The sequence below is a fragment of the Parus major genome, chromosome 4A (genome assembly GCF_001522545.3).
Source record: "Parus major isolate Abel chromosome 4A, Parus_major1.1, whole genome shotgun sequence".
In the NCBI taxonomy this organism is placed as follows: Eukaryota; Metazoa; Chordata; class Aves; order Passeriformes; family Paridae; genus Parus; species Parus major.
In genome coordinates this window covers 16,999,523-17,013,408 of record NC_031772.1, presented here as the reverse complement: position 1 = coordinate 17,013,408, position 13,886 = coordinate 16,999,523, and the positions used below count along the sequence as shown (strand labels likewise).

General features: G+C 48.3%; 1 protein-coding gene and 1 long non-coding RNA gene across 4 annotated transcripts in view; one reads left to right on the top strand and one right to left on the bottom strand.

Annotated features, from left to right (window-relative positions):
* Positions 1-2,206: 2,206 nt before the first annotated feature.
* On the bottom strand, positions 2,207-4,026 carry LOC107203825. Of its 2 annotated transcripts, none has more exons than XR_001521367.2 (3): positions 3,455-4,026; positions 3,185-3,284; positions 2,207-2,783 (listed from the first exon to the last, which is right to left on the bottom strand). It is a non-coding gene; the product is annotated as an uncharacterized LOC107203825 (long non-coding RNA). The 2 variants fall into 2 exon arrangements; XR_001521366.2 differs by having other exon boundaries at positions 2,207-2,761.
* A 4,160-nt stretch (positions 4,027-8,186) lies between these two features.
* Positions 8,187-13,886, top strand: part of CAPN6 (calpain 6) — a 49,965-nt gene continuing 44,265 nt past the window's right edge. For both annotated transcript variants that reach the window (XM_033514123.1, XM_015626253.3), the window contains exon 1: positions 8,187-8,374. The gene's annotated coding sequence lies outside the window, so the exon portion shown is untranslated. The remainder of the gene's footprint in view (positions 8,375-13,886) is intronic.

Here is a 13,886-nt window from a genome sequence, read left to right as displayed (position 1 = left end):
TGCCTCTGTGCTGTGCCCCGGACAACACACCAGGCAGAGGTGTCCCAAAGGATGGGAGTGACCATAACCATGGGGAGATGCTCCAGGGAGCTGTGAAAACCCCTGGGTGGGATAAACACCCCAGTGGCACTGCTTTAATTGCATCTGTACTTTGTCAGCCTCATCAGGCTTACCTGCATCTTTAGCTGCCTTCAAAGCTTACTCATAAGCTTTTAATATTCAAATATTCTAAATGTAAGAGACCTGACTAAGAGTTCTCTGGCCTGGTTTTGGCTGGGAGAGAGTTAATTTTCTTCCCAGTAGCACTGACTCTAGGAGCTGTGGTTTGGAGTCAGTGTGAGGATAATGTTGATTACACACTGTTGTTTTCAGTCATGGCTAAGAAGTGTCTGTGCTCAGACTTTTCAGCTTCTCATGCCCTGCCAGTGAGAAGATTTGGGGGCACAAGGATCTGGGAGGGGTCACAGTCAGGACAGCTGACCCCCACTGACCCGAGGATATTCCAGACCATCTGGAGTCATGCTTATCAAATAAACTGAGGGAAAGCCATCCATGGGCTGGACAAGTGCATCATCATCATCATCATCATGAAATCTTCTTTTCTGATGCATTAAACTGCCTTTATCTCAACCCACACATTCTCTCACCCTTCTGATCTCTCCCCATGGCCTGGGAAGGCAGTGAGTGAGTGCCTGGGTGGGGTTGGGGTTAAACCAGGCCCCCTGAGATCATCCCCCAGTGTGACAGGGGGGCAGGGGCTGAGCTGGGCAGAACTGGCGGGGTCCTGGAGGCAGCACAGCTCCCCTGCTCTCTGATGTGACCTCGGTGCCTTTGGGGACAGGGCAGGGTCCCTGTGAGCGCCACAGCCCATGGAAGAGAACACCAGAGGAAGCAGAAAGACCTTCCAGAGGCACTGGGGTCTGCTCAGGTCTTCAGGGTTGGTGGAACAGGAGAACTCAGTTGATCTTCTTGGGGACAGGAGGGGGACAAAGATGCCGCTCTGACATGGCCTCAGTTTTGCTGAAAAAAAAGTCACCAATGCCAAAATGAGGTTGAATTAGCACAGGACAGAAGCCTGGCTGGAATAACCCACAGCCAAATCCATCATCAGCCTGTAAATGGTGTTTCTTCCAGTGAGCAGCACCTAGAGCAGGGTGCAGCAATAAAACCTTCATTTTAAATTAACACATGACCAGCCTGGCCTCTGGAGAGCAGTGCATTTGTGCAACCAGGAAAGAAAATCTTCGGAAAATGCCATTCTGTCACAAATTGTCCATGCTTTAATTAAGAAGTCCTCATCAGGGAGAAAGATAACTATGAAATACATGAGGGGAGGAACACAGTTGATCTATAATGAAATCAGCCCTCAAATGAGGTCGCCCACCCAAGCACTGCTTGTGTGCTCACAGCAGGAGCCAAGCGCGGGGAGATGAGGCCAAGCTTTTGTAGCTCTGCAAATGAATGGGTCACGCTTTGGGTGGGGAGGGGACACGGGGAGGGTAATGCAGTTAGCTGCTGGAGAACTTGAGGACAAGGGCAAACGTGTCCTCCTGTGCTCTCCTCTTAAAGGACAATTCCCTTATTCCTGTGACAAAGTGACAAAGTACCCTGGAATGGGCACATGGGCCAGTGCAGCATCCCCTCATGGCTTACCCCATTAAAACAAACTAAAAAACACCATTCTGTCCCCTTGACATGGATTTAGATACATAAAACTAAGCCTGCCCTTAATATCCTCAAATCTTTAACTCGGAATGACTTGGAATACTTTGCTTTTCTGGTCAGAAAAGTAGATCAGCTGTGACCTTAAATGCCAGACACCAGCACTAGGAAAAGATTATTTAGAGCAATAGGCTACAACTCTTCAAATTTCAACTTTCAGCTCCTGTTGTGGCCAAGGGTTCCTGTGACACCTGGGGAACCACCTGAGGCCACAGACAAAACACACCAAAGTAGGTTTAGAATTTCTTTGGTGTCCAGGATGGTGATAACCAGGACTTCAGATTCCATGTGAAGGGTTTCACCTGGGAAACTACAACAGCTGCTAAGAGTTACCAGCAACAAGAAATCACCAGCACTGTGAGAGCACAGCTAGTTTCCTAAACTGCAAGACAGATCTTTATTAAATAAAAAATGCCATTGCATGATCAAGTGTCCAAGGTGAAACATCCCAAGCTCCAAAGCAGAAGTGGACTGCTGTGAGCATGGCCTGGGCACTGCTAAAAAACCTAAAGCTTGGAGCAGTGGGTTCTGTCTGGGAGTGCAGAGCTGCTCCCATGCTGGGGAGGCTTGGACAAAGTTCCTGCAGCAGCAGCATCCCACAGACCAGGAATGATAGGGCAAAAGAGAGCCAAACCCAGTCCAACTCCTGCCAACATGAAACAAGGCTCGGGTTTCAGGCTGTGTGAGAGGGGCAGCGCTCCTGGAGGCCTCGGCATCGCGGATGGAGAAGGGGAAAGCACTAAGCCTGAGCACATTTCTCATGACCCTGAGACAGGAACGGCTTTATCCAAATCCCACCGAGAAACAAGAGTGCTACAGGCAATGTTTTAAATATTTAATGTTTACACAACTCTCGGAATACAAATGGCAATTCAAAGAGAAGGGAACTCCTGTCTCTGTGAGCTCCTCAGGGAGTTTTCTCTTCATGTGTGTTTTTCAGCTTGATTGATGCCTGCCCACACAGATGGTGAATGGCAGGAGGGGATGTGTCCTGTGTGCCCCAAAAACACCCGTCCTGCTCCACTGCACAGGGCCCTCACTGCCAGAGGAATGGGGAGAAGCTGGGGAAGAACTGGTGATTTCAGCTCCTTCAGTCCCTATTCCAGCCCCACAATCTTTATTTCACTGTCAGCTCTGCTGATTCGGCTCATTCCACATCTTCCCACTGCCATCAGGTGAAGCTGCTCCAGCTTCTCACAGCAGGATCTTTGCTACATCTCCAGCCCAGCCCCACAATGAGCTCCACCACTGCAATTGCTCTCCCACCCCAGCCCCACAGTGATTTCAGCTCCAGCCCCACAAGCTTTATTTCACTGCCAGCTCAGTTTCCACTCCAGCTCCACAACTCCCCACTGCTGACAGGTGGAGTGGCTACAGGTTCTCAGCAAGATCTTTATTTTATCTCCAACCCCCCAGTCCCTACCTTGTCCCTGCCCCACAGGGGTTTCACCCCCAGCCCTACCATGTTTATGTCTTGCCAGCCGTGCTGCCTCAGCTCCATCTCCTCAGCTTCCCACTGCCTCCAGCTAAAAGCTGCTCCTGGTTCTCACTGCAGCCCAGAGCTGTTGACAAGGACACAAATCAGTCACTACCATCATTTCAGTGTCTCCATGAGCTGTCACACCCCTCCCAAGGGGGGCTGCTAATGAGACCTGACCACCAACACATGCCTTTCCACAACCCCAGCCAGAAATAGGGACAAGGCACAGCCACCGAGCCCCAGGTTCCTCACCCCAAAATGTGCTCTTGGGCTGGTTCTGAGCCCCAGGAACCCCTCAAGATTCCACCCCTGGCTTGTGCTCAGCACCACTGGCTGGGCTGGAAGCCCTGGGCAGCTCCATCCCCTTCCCTGTGGGATTTATTTCAGATCCACTTGGGTTTGGCTCTGGCTCCAGCCCCAGGGCTTTATGTTCTCTGTGGCTCCAGTCCTATAATAAATAAACACTATTTATCTAGAAAGAGAATTTAAAAGTATAATAGTCTAATGCAAAATACTAATAGAACATAAGAGCAATACAATAATGGACTAAAACAACTTTATTGCCTGCATTTTTAATATTATTTTAAACTCCAGATCCCCGCGGGGCCGCATCCCGCCCACCCCTCATGTGAGGACAGCTTTTCCCCCACAGGCTGCGCACCAGCGGCGCCTCTGCCCGACCCTCACGGGGCATACGGGCACTGACAGGGCCAAGCGGAGCACCGACACCGCTCCGGGATGCCGCGGCCCAGCAGCCGCAGGGGTCGGCCCGGGCAGCTGTGAGTACCCTGACCCGGCTCCGCAGCGCTCACCCAAACCAACTCCCAAACAACACCTACCCGAAATGCCACCCGTACCTCCCGCGCACGGTATTTATACCCCCGCCTGGCCAGCCCAGCCAATCACAGCCCGCTGCTCGGCCCGCCCGTTCCCGCCCAGCCCAGCCCAGCCAATCCCAGCCCGCTGTGCTGGCCGCCTCACTCCCGTCAGCCCGCTCCCCGCTGTCCCCTCAGCCCCGCCGCCGCTGCTGCGGGGACGATCCCGTCTGCTTCCCACCTTCCCTCGGTGAACTCCCTGTCAGACCGCGACCGGAGAGCCCCCGCCGACCGTTCCCGGGCCCAAACAGCACCTGCCGGGACTGCGGTAGCGGGGCCGCGGCTCCGCGGGGTCCCGAAGTGGCCGCCGTGTGAGCTGCGCCTCAGGACAGCCGGGCTGAGGGGCCGGGCCGCGGCTGCCCGGCCTGAGCTTGGCGGGACCGCGGCCGCGCTGAAGGGGGGGCCGGGACTGGCCGGGCTTGGAGCCCCTTCGCATCCCGATAGTCCCTATCGCACCCCGACAGTAGCCAGTCCATCCCAAATGTCCCTTTCACATCCCAGCAGTCACTCTGCCATCCCGACAGTGATTTCAGCTCCAGCCCCACAAGCTTTATTTATTTCACTGCCCGTTCTGCCGTTTCAGCTCCAGCTCGCATCCCCCCTCGCACCACCGCCAGGTGAAACCGCTCCTGGTTCTCGTAGATTTTATATATATAATATACACTATATATATATATATATAGTGTATATAATATATATAGTGTATATAATATATATATAATATAATAGTGTAGGTTTTAGTTTTAAGTAAGTAAAAATATAACTTAAATGCCTTAAGAGTCTGTGTTAGCTAGTGAAAAGCCTTATTATCCAGTTTAAAGTTCAGTGTTACCCTTCACAGATTCAACATAGCTCTAGACATAATGAAAATATAGCTTACATTTCTAGATAGAACAGATAGGGTACTAACCTATACGTAAGATTTAGATAAAGAGAACAGTGTTTTCACATATTAGAATTAAGCTCGGATTAGTGTAAAAAGTTTTGGGTTAGAATCTTGTTTTTAGCTGTTTGGATGATTTGCTAAGTTAATCCCCTATATTGGGGATCACAGACACACACACACACCCAAAGAAGAAGAAGAGCAGCACCATCATCATCACCAACTGCTTCTGTGGCCCAGGACAACAGGACTCCATGTCCAGGACATCAGGACTTTATACCAGAGAGCTGCTGCTCAGAATTTGGGACTTTTTGCCAAAAGCTTTTAGCACGGACTTTAACTCTCTGAACTCTTTGCCTTTGATGAGACTGATGTTTTTATACAATAAATATCTTTCCAGCAACCAGCAACTGTTTGTGTCTCCTTGAGACCTGGAAAACCCCTTGAATCCCCACTGAAGCATCGGCACCCTCCCTTGCCTTACCTTATCTTTTCTACCCCATCCTTGCCTTTCCCACTTCTCCCTTGCCTTGCTTTTCCTAACCTTTCCTTGACTTTCCCATCCCATTCTTGCCTTTCCCACCTCTCCCTTGTCTTTCCCACATTTCTCTTGCCTTTCCCATCCATCCTTTGCCTTTCCCATCCATCCCTTGCCTTTCCCACCTTTCCCTTGCCTTTCCCACCCTCGCATCCCTGGGCGATGTCGCCACCTCGCGGCCGCCGGGCGCGTTCCCCCTCCGCGGGCTCACCGGAGGGAAGGCTGGGTGGGTGGATTTTGTGTGGGTCCTGCAGGGAAATAAATCCTGGGGCCGTTCCCTCGCAGGGATGCTCCCCTGCTCCTCCTTCCCCCCGTGACCAGCCTGCCTGGAAAATAACTCCAAACGCCCCCTTCAGACTCCTCTGCTCCGGGCAGCTGAGCCATGGCAGTGCTGCCTTGTCTGTTCAGAAATTTCCCTTTTGTTTGTGGTTAAAGCAGTTGGGGGATAAAGCTGCTCTGTACGCTTCAGCTTCTGTGACAGCTGTGGGCAGGGGCAAAGCACGGCCCTTTCTGTGCCTTCTGTTTTAGGGATTGTCTTCCTTTAACTTAGTGCTGTGCAGAAGGTTCAGTGCTAGCTAGATCAGCCTGGGACTGATCTAACTCCAACCCTTCCAGTCATTTATGCTTTGGGAGAAAGTGGGAAAGAACCTGTTCTCGAAATTCCACAATACGAAGGATGAGTGATCCAGGTTCAAAATGCTGTTGTTGAGCAAATCCGGGCACAGCTGGATACACAACTCTGAAAGTTTTCACTGAATCTGCTTAATTTTCAGATTCTGCCTCTTGGGCTCTTCTTTGTTCAAACTGCTGAAATTAGAAAGAATAGAGCAGACATGCAGGATTTAAGTTGAATCTCTTCTGGAAAGCACCTCATGTTTTATTAATAAATTTCCCCATTAAATTACGTGACCATATCTCTGATGGGACACAAGAGCCTGGCAGTGGAGTGTGTCCAAGGTGGTGGGCAGAAATTTCTGAAGGTACAAATGGGCTCTGAGCTCAAGGTGCTGAACACACAGATGTGGGGTAGAGAAGACCTTGTGAAGGAGCAGGTTCTGGTGGTTACTTGCACTGTGGTGTCGCTTTACAAAACAGGCTGGCTCTGGTTTGCTGCTGAGGGTGCAGGAGGAGTTTGGAAAGCAGGGAGTCTGGAGCAGGGTCAGTGTGGTGAGGCACTGCTCAGGAGGCTGTGCAGGACAGCTGTGAGGAAACTGGGGACAGCAGGAGATGGACAGTCATGGATGGAAACCAGTCCAGAGGAGGGGACACATCCACCAAGGAAGCTAAAGGCTGCAGGGTTCATTCCAGGATTTCAGGTATGATGTTGGAAGGTTAAATGGTTCACAATAAGTGAAACCTTTTTTCCAGGAGGGTTTTTTTTTTCCATTAGTTGCCATCCCTGTGGCTCATCTTACTGCCTGTCCAAAGGGATTTCTGTTTCTGACAAGACTTCCAGCAAGAGCTCCTCCTCAGCCCAGACAAATCCCATCCAATTCTTGGATTATGCCACTCACATCAAAAAGTTCTCATGGTTTTGTTCTGCACTGGATCAAAGCAAAGGCAGCTACTGCAAGAACACATCTTATAAGCTGTGAATATTATCAGCTCACAGAGTGGAATTTTGTTGTGCTCTTCTGGGGGTTTTCATGTTCTTCCCTCAGCTGTGCAAATGAATCACAGTCTGAGTGTAATATACAGGCATCAGCTTTTTATTATGATTTAAACTCTGGGCTACTTACTCAATCAGGAATTGGAAACACATGGCTTTAGTATGTAAGGCTTTTTTACTCATGAAATAGTAAAGCTGTAGTGGCAGCTTCCAGGGACTTCCAGTCCAAATTTCAGCGTGCCTTCAAAAGGAATTGGGGTAAAAGAGCAAATTGTCCTGTGGTGAACCTTGCAGTGCAGAAATTTGTGATGCTTCTTTTAATCACCTTCAGAGTATTTTGTGGATGTAACTCATTCCCTGAGATCCAGTCTCCTCTAGGAGATTTGCTCAGTAATGATGTTGAGGAGAAGGAATGAACCTATTTGTAAACTTAGACCAGTTATACTAAAATAAGGATTAAATGGAGGAAGAAAACTGGGGAGAATATATAAGACTATGGTACAGAGGGAATTTTGTAATGCATTTTGAAATGGTGCTTGTTCAAAAATGGAACTACATTTACTAAAATACAAATCAAACCCACATAATGGAAAAATAAAGGTGTTATAGCCCCCAGTTCAGAAAAAAATTCAAGTCAAATTAACCCAGATGTTTAGGATTTACCCAAAAGGAAATTGAGGCTGAGCAAAGTATGGAGAGAAGCTTGTTTTTCCAAATCTATTTCTTGTCAAGAATTTCTTTGTGTCCTACTTTTTATTTTGCCACAGCAAAGAGAAATATATTATTTTCTGGGTTCTAAACTTCATTTTTAATAAATTTTTCTAAACTTTATTTTTCAATTCCTTTACTAGGACAGGGAGAGAAGGATGAATGCTGTGCTGCCCAATAAGGAATGTAACTTTTGGCTTTATTTTTTTACGGTGCACATTAATCCGTTGTTTTTCCCTCAAAAATAAAAATAAATCCAAACAAACCCTGCAACTCTTGCCAACAGCCTGGCCTTATCTCCTTCTTCAAGAGTTCACTCACAGTTGCAGCCAGCTGGATTTGTGTGGCAGGAGCACACGAGGCTCTGCGCTTTCGGTCAGCTCGGAGCTTTCCTGGTGTCCCTGGGACATCCCTGGCAGAGTTATCCCAACACACACCCCCCTGGAGATGTGATTGTGGTACAGCCCACAGAATTCCAGGTTAAAAAGCCGAGGGATCAGTGTTTGCAGGAGCCACTTTGGAGCTGGATGTGCCCCGAGCAGCGTCTGACCCCAGCCAGGTGAGTGCCTGACTGGTGTTTACTGATTAACACCTTTATCAGTAGGAAAGAAAACTGTGTGTGATCCAAAATGGGCCAACACAGTGAGAAAATGCTGGATTACTTGAGTTTGTTAAATATATACTTCTTTCATAAAGTCACGGCTCTGTGCTAACTCTGAGCCAAACTTTTTTGCAGAATTTATTGCCAAAGCATGAGTGCTGTCCTTTCTTCTGGGATAACCAGTCCCACTCTTCTCTCTACAGGCATCCTTTACAGTTATTCCAAAGAACAGGGCCAGACTAATAAAGTGTGATTTGATCTCTGCTCATATAATTCCATTTGCCATCCTGTCTCTGATCTTCCAAAATATTGTCAGTTCTCACTGTGGGTTCTTTCACTGTGAAATTCAAGGGGGGTTTTAAATGTATTTTTTTGTTTTCATTGTTCTTGTGAAGGAGGGATTTTTGTACTGTATATAAAATAATTGATAAGCGGACATATAAAATAACAGAGTGGTCTGAAAAGCAGTTACTGATTAATTTGCAATCTCTTTTTTTAAACTAATTTTATGAAAAGGCAGAATGGAAAGGTAGTGGAATTCTGGAGAAAGCTGTTTCCTGTGGCTTCAGCACAAAACCTTGGCTTGAATGAATCGAGTTACAATGCTGTTTGTATTTTCTTCAGAGCTTTTTATGGATCACTTGACTGGATTAATGTTAATTGTAACAATTGGCATCTACTGTAGTAAATGACTTTTTAAAAAAAATCTAACTGGAATTGTACTTCTCTGATGTTAATTGAAAATCTGTCTGATTTTGGGGCTATACTGGAAGCCACTGAAGGACAAGGTTTCTTGAAACATGGAGACAACTGTGCACTTTGGAAAATCCTGAAAGGAGCCGTGGGTTTTGTCTCTGCTTGCAATGATCTTTAAGAATTTCAGGGCTTTGTTGAAGGTTTCACCTGGAAATCAGGTGGAGGCAAAAGTCTGCTTTGCTGCTGTCCCATTGCTTTTTAAATCTTTGCCCTTGCCTGAGGGGAGAGAGAGAATAGTTAAAAGTGTTCCACAGGCAGCTACTGGGGATAAACTCCCTTGGGAAAGGCAAGGAGGGGAGAGAGGGGGTCCAGGCAGAGTTCATCCTCTCTGAGTGTGTTCTGCCAGGACTTTGAGCGGTTTTGGCCATGAGATCAGCATTGTACTGCTGAACAATCACAGGTGTATATTGATTTCACTCAGTTCTCAAGCTGAAAAGATCCCACACACCCCTGACCACCAGTCCTACACATTTTGGGGTGTTTCTGCTCCTGCCAGATGCAGTTGTTCCCCCTTGGGCACAGTCACCTGCAAGGGCAGCTTTTCTCAGCATCTGTTTGCTTCTGTACTCACATCCTGCAGGGTCAGGAGGAGTTTGCACTTTATCTCTAGGATAAAGAGGTGAGCTAGAGAGCTGGAGGGAGAACAAGCTGTGAAAATCAGTGGCAGGTTCTTGGCAGAGCTCCTGCTCCACTCCTGGGCTTAGGAAATGTCAGGCTTGGTCCTGACCCAGCACCCACCCTCTAATCTAAATCTAAATCAGTCAGAATTAGTCTAATCTAAATCTAAGTCAGAATCTAAATTCTGACTCCCAGCTGAAGTGCCACAGAACCTCTCCTACCCCAGTGAGGTCTGAAAGAAAAACCTGGTTAAACGCTGTGCTGCTGCAGAACAAGTCTTGTAATTAATTTTATGGCAGAAAAGCTTTTCTCTATAGCCTGGTGATTCTGCCAGGCCCTGATGCTGTCAGTGAACAGCTTGTGGAGCTCCTGATGTCCAGCTTCTCTTCCCCACATTCCTGCTCAGAAATGATAGGATATGGGCATGTACTCCCAGATGAAAATATGTGGTTTCCTTTCTTGATTTTAAGTGTGGCAAAACTGCACAGCAGAACAAGGTTGGCACCATCCTGCTCCTGCAGGAAAGCAAACGCTTGTGTCTCCTTCCCACGGCTATTTCTTGAGCTAACGGAGAAACCTTTATATGCCTGTGAAAGTCCTGAGTTACAGAGGCCATAAAATAGTCAAACTAACCTTATTTTATTGGAAAATCTAAATACTGGCTGAAAGAAGGACTAATGCTGCACAAGCAGAGGCCAGAGCACAAAATAAACTTGGTGTTTCACCCAGTCAGGGAGAGCACTGCCACCCAAAACAACAGAGGAGCCCTGGCTCATGGTCCTTAATACTGGACAGGGTGTTATTAAATTATGCTGTGCAGCAAATTTGATCAAAATTGAATATATTCTTACTAATGCAATTGCACATCCACACAACATGGATTTAACACTGACTTCATACATTTTTTATTGGCTTATGTAGAAGAGAGGATATCCAGTCCAGCATAAAGCCTCCCAGTTAATGTCTTGAACTGTTTAAAGAATTTGAATGAGTAAATTTCTCTAGAAGAGGTGCTTCTGCTGCAGCAGTAGCAGTGGACCAGCCAGCAGTGAAACCACAGTGTTTATGAAGTGGAAGATTTTCAACTGCTTTAATTTCCCCTGCACTGTTAATACAGATTTGCAAAGCCATTGCGTTGTAAGGACCTGTGATCACCCTGCACAGCAAGAAAGAGCAATAACCTTTTCCAGCTGGAGCTCTGGAAGTTCCTTTAATTAGTTTTACAGAAAACCAGTTCAGAGTGATTTAAAGCTTTTGGCTGTGGGGCTGCTTTTTTGGAGGCGCTCCTGGCATGGTTGTTCTGAAGCAAACTATGGAAACAGAGATGTTTGGGAAAATACCAAATTTGTTTGCAAACAGTGAAATACTTGAGTCCCTGTTTTGCTCTTGTAGTCCAAACAGTGGCTTTGAGGTTTGCTGAGGAATCAGTGTTGCAGGAGCAGAGTTTGGAGCTGGGAGGTTTTTGTGTGTTGTCAAGACAGGGCAGAAACCTGAGAACCAGCTGTGGGTGGCTGCTAAGGTGACAACTTGGTATCTGCAAATGGACAATAATCTTCAGACTGGATTTATTCAATAACAGAATGGTTTGGGTTGGAAAGCTCATCTCATTTCACCACCTTGGGCAGGGATATCTTCTACTGTTCCAGGCTGCTCAAAATCCAGTCCAGCCTGGCCTTGAGCACTTCCTGGGATGGGGAGACCTCTGGGAAACCTGTGCCAGTTCTCAGGAAAGAATTTCTTCTTGGTATCCTCACCTAAACCTCCCCTCTATCAATTTAAGACTGCCTCCCCTTGTCCTATCACTGTCTGCCCATGTAAAAAGTTGCTCTCCCTCTTTTTTATAAACTCCCTTTAGGAACTGAAATGCTGCTCTTAGGCTTCCCTGGAGCCTTCTCTTCTCCAGGCTGAGGCAGCCCAGCTCTGTCAGCCTGGGAGGCTGCCCCAGAGCATGGAACATGCTGTGTGCCTCATTTCTGCCATCCCTCCATGGGATTTCCAGATGGGGCTCCCAAACCAGCAGGAACGTGGGCCTCAGCTCAGGATCCACTTCTGGAAGAAACAGTTTCATTTTCAAAGCTGTGCCCAACTATAGCCTTAAATCCCTCCTGGAAATGCACTTTGCCCTTTTAGTCCTGCTGCTGTGCATGGAAATTCCTTGGAATCCTGCAGCTGGAACAGCAAGCTGGGGTGTGTGATAGAATTTATGTGTTACAGCACACCAAGCCTCCTCCTTGCAGAGGAGTTTCATCTGGCACTGGGGCCCTCTGCAGCTGCTTGGCCTTTGGGGCTGAAAGTGCTGGGTTTGGTCAGGAAAAACTCAGCCCTGCTGTCCCTGCACCCCTGGGCTGGGATGGGAGTGGGAGGATGGATGGCTGGGCTCAACAGCTGCACTACCTGCTCTGCCTCAGGTGTGCCCTGCATGTCACTTGGTTACACAGAATAACTAAACTGGGATGAGAGCTGGTGAATTCTGTCCAGGTTTGTGTATTTATTGCAGGAATTCAAGGATTAGGAGGGTGTGGTTTTCCCTCACAAGCCTGTCTGGACAGTCAGTGCTGTTTGCTGTGGATCTCCTGTGTAGCAGCTGGGGGAGAGAAGGGTTAAAACAGGGAAATGTGAGTGTAAAAAAACAGTGCTGGAAAGTTTAACACTCAAAACTCATCTCAGTGCTCTGGTCAAGACCTGGATTTCAAGTGAATGTCCCTTTAATTTATGGCTGCTCCTAAGGCCAGGAGCTGGTATTTACCCAGAGTTAAATGTGATTTATCCATGCTCTGGCTGGCTCCGGCAGAGGAATCATCTCTGAGTACAAACTGTAAGTAAAACTGAGATTGTTCCGTGGTCAGGCTGAAGAGGGGACTCTACACCAGCTCCACTTCACTCTTCTGCTGAAACTCTTTTTCTAATCAGAATGGGAAACTCTGGAAAAACAGAGGGGGAGAGAGAGACTGAAAAGCTGAGAGTTTGAAAGCTGAGTGATGTGAGACCTCCCATACTTCTGATACCACGGGGGAATGGGTGACCTGTACAGCTCTTCAGGGATTTTTCCCCCTTTCTTTTCTCCTCTGTCCCTCCCCTGGAGTGTTCCCTTCTCTCTTGCTGAGCCACAGAGTGTCTCTGAGCTGGGCTGCAGTATTTTTAGGACTGTGTTTCTTAGTGCACAGCTCATTCTGTATCACATGGCAGAGCAGGGAGCCCTGGCAGAGCCCTGCCAATGTTTCCTCAGCACTGCAAGGCCAGCAGAGCCAGGGTAAAGCCGTGGGAGTGGAGCAGGGGATGCTCTGCTGCTCTGTGCCCCAGCTGGAGGAACGAGTGTGGTTCTTTGGGAGCTTGAGACAACAACTGAGGGTCCAAAACTGGGAGCTGCTTCAAAAGTAAACCTTGGAATGGGAAGCAGGTTTGCCTCAGGCCATGTCCTGGTAGGTGAATGTCCCAGGAGAGGCGGGCTCAGCTGTGCTCCCCCATCCTCAGTGCTCAAACCACCAGGCTGCTGTATAGAAACTGCACTGGCATTCTGGGTGGAGGGCTTTCCAACGGGAAAGAGATATTTTTATTGAGTTTAAAATGGGCAGCTCTGGGTTCCTGTCGAAGTGGGTTCCTCCTGCTTCCCCAGATGGTGATGGGACTTCAGTTCAGTGCCTCCTGGGTGGGGGTGAAACATCTGGCAGCCAGGATGAGCAGCCTTGGCAACCTGAGCCCCAAAACACACTGCAGATGTCACAGGGGGCCTGGAGAGGGGGAGGAGAAGAGGGGCAGGAGAAGAGGGGCAGGAGAAGAGGAGCAGGAGAAGAGGAGCAGGAGAAGAGGAGCAGGAGAAGAGGAGCTGGAGAAGAGGGGCAGGAGAAGAGGAGCTGGAGAAGAGGAGCTGGAGAAGAGGAGCTGGAGAAGAGGAGCAGAAGCCTCCTCCTTGTTGATGTCTCCCTTGTTGAGCAGCCCAGGCAGTGTTTTATCACCTTGTGTGCAGTGCCACAGAACATTCTGGGCTGCTGTGGAATGCAGTGTTACTCCTGGAAGGACTCACATTCCTGTCTGGCAGATAGGTGGGAAGCAAGGGAAGTGAATGAGGTCATGAAAGACCTGTCTCAGTGAATTAGGC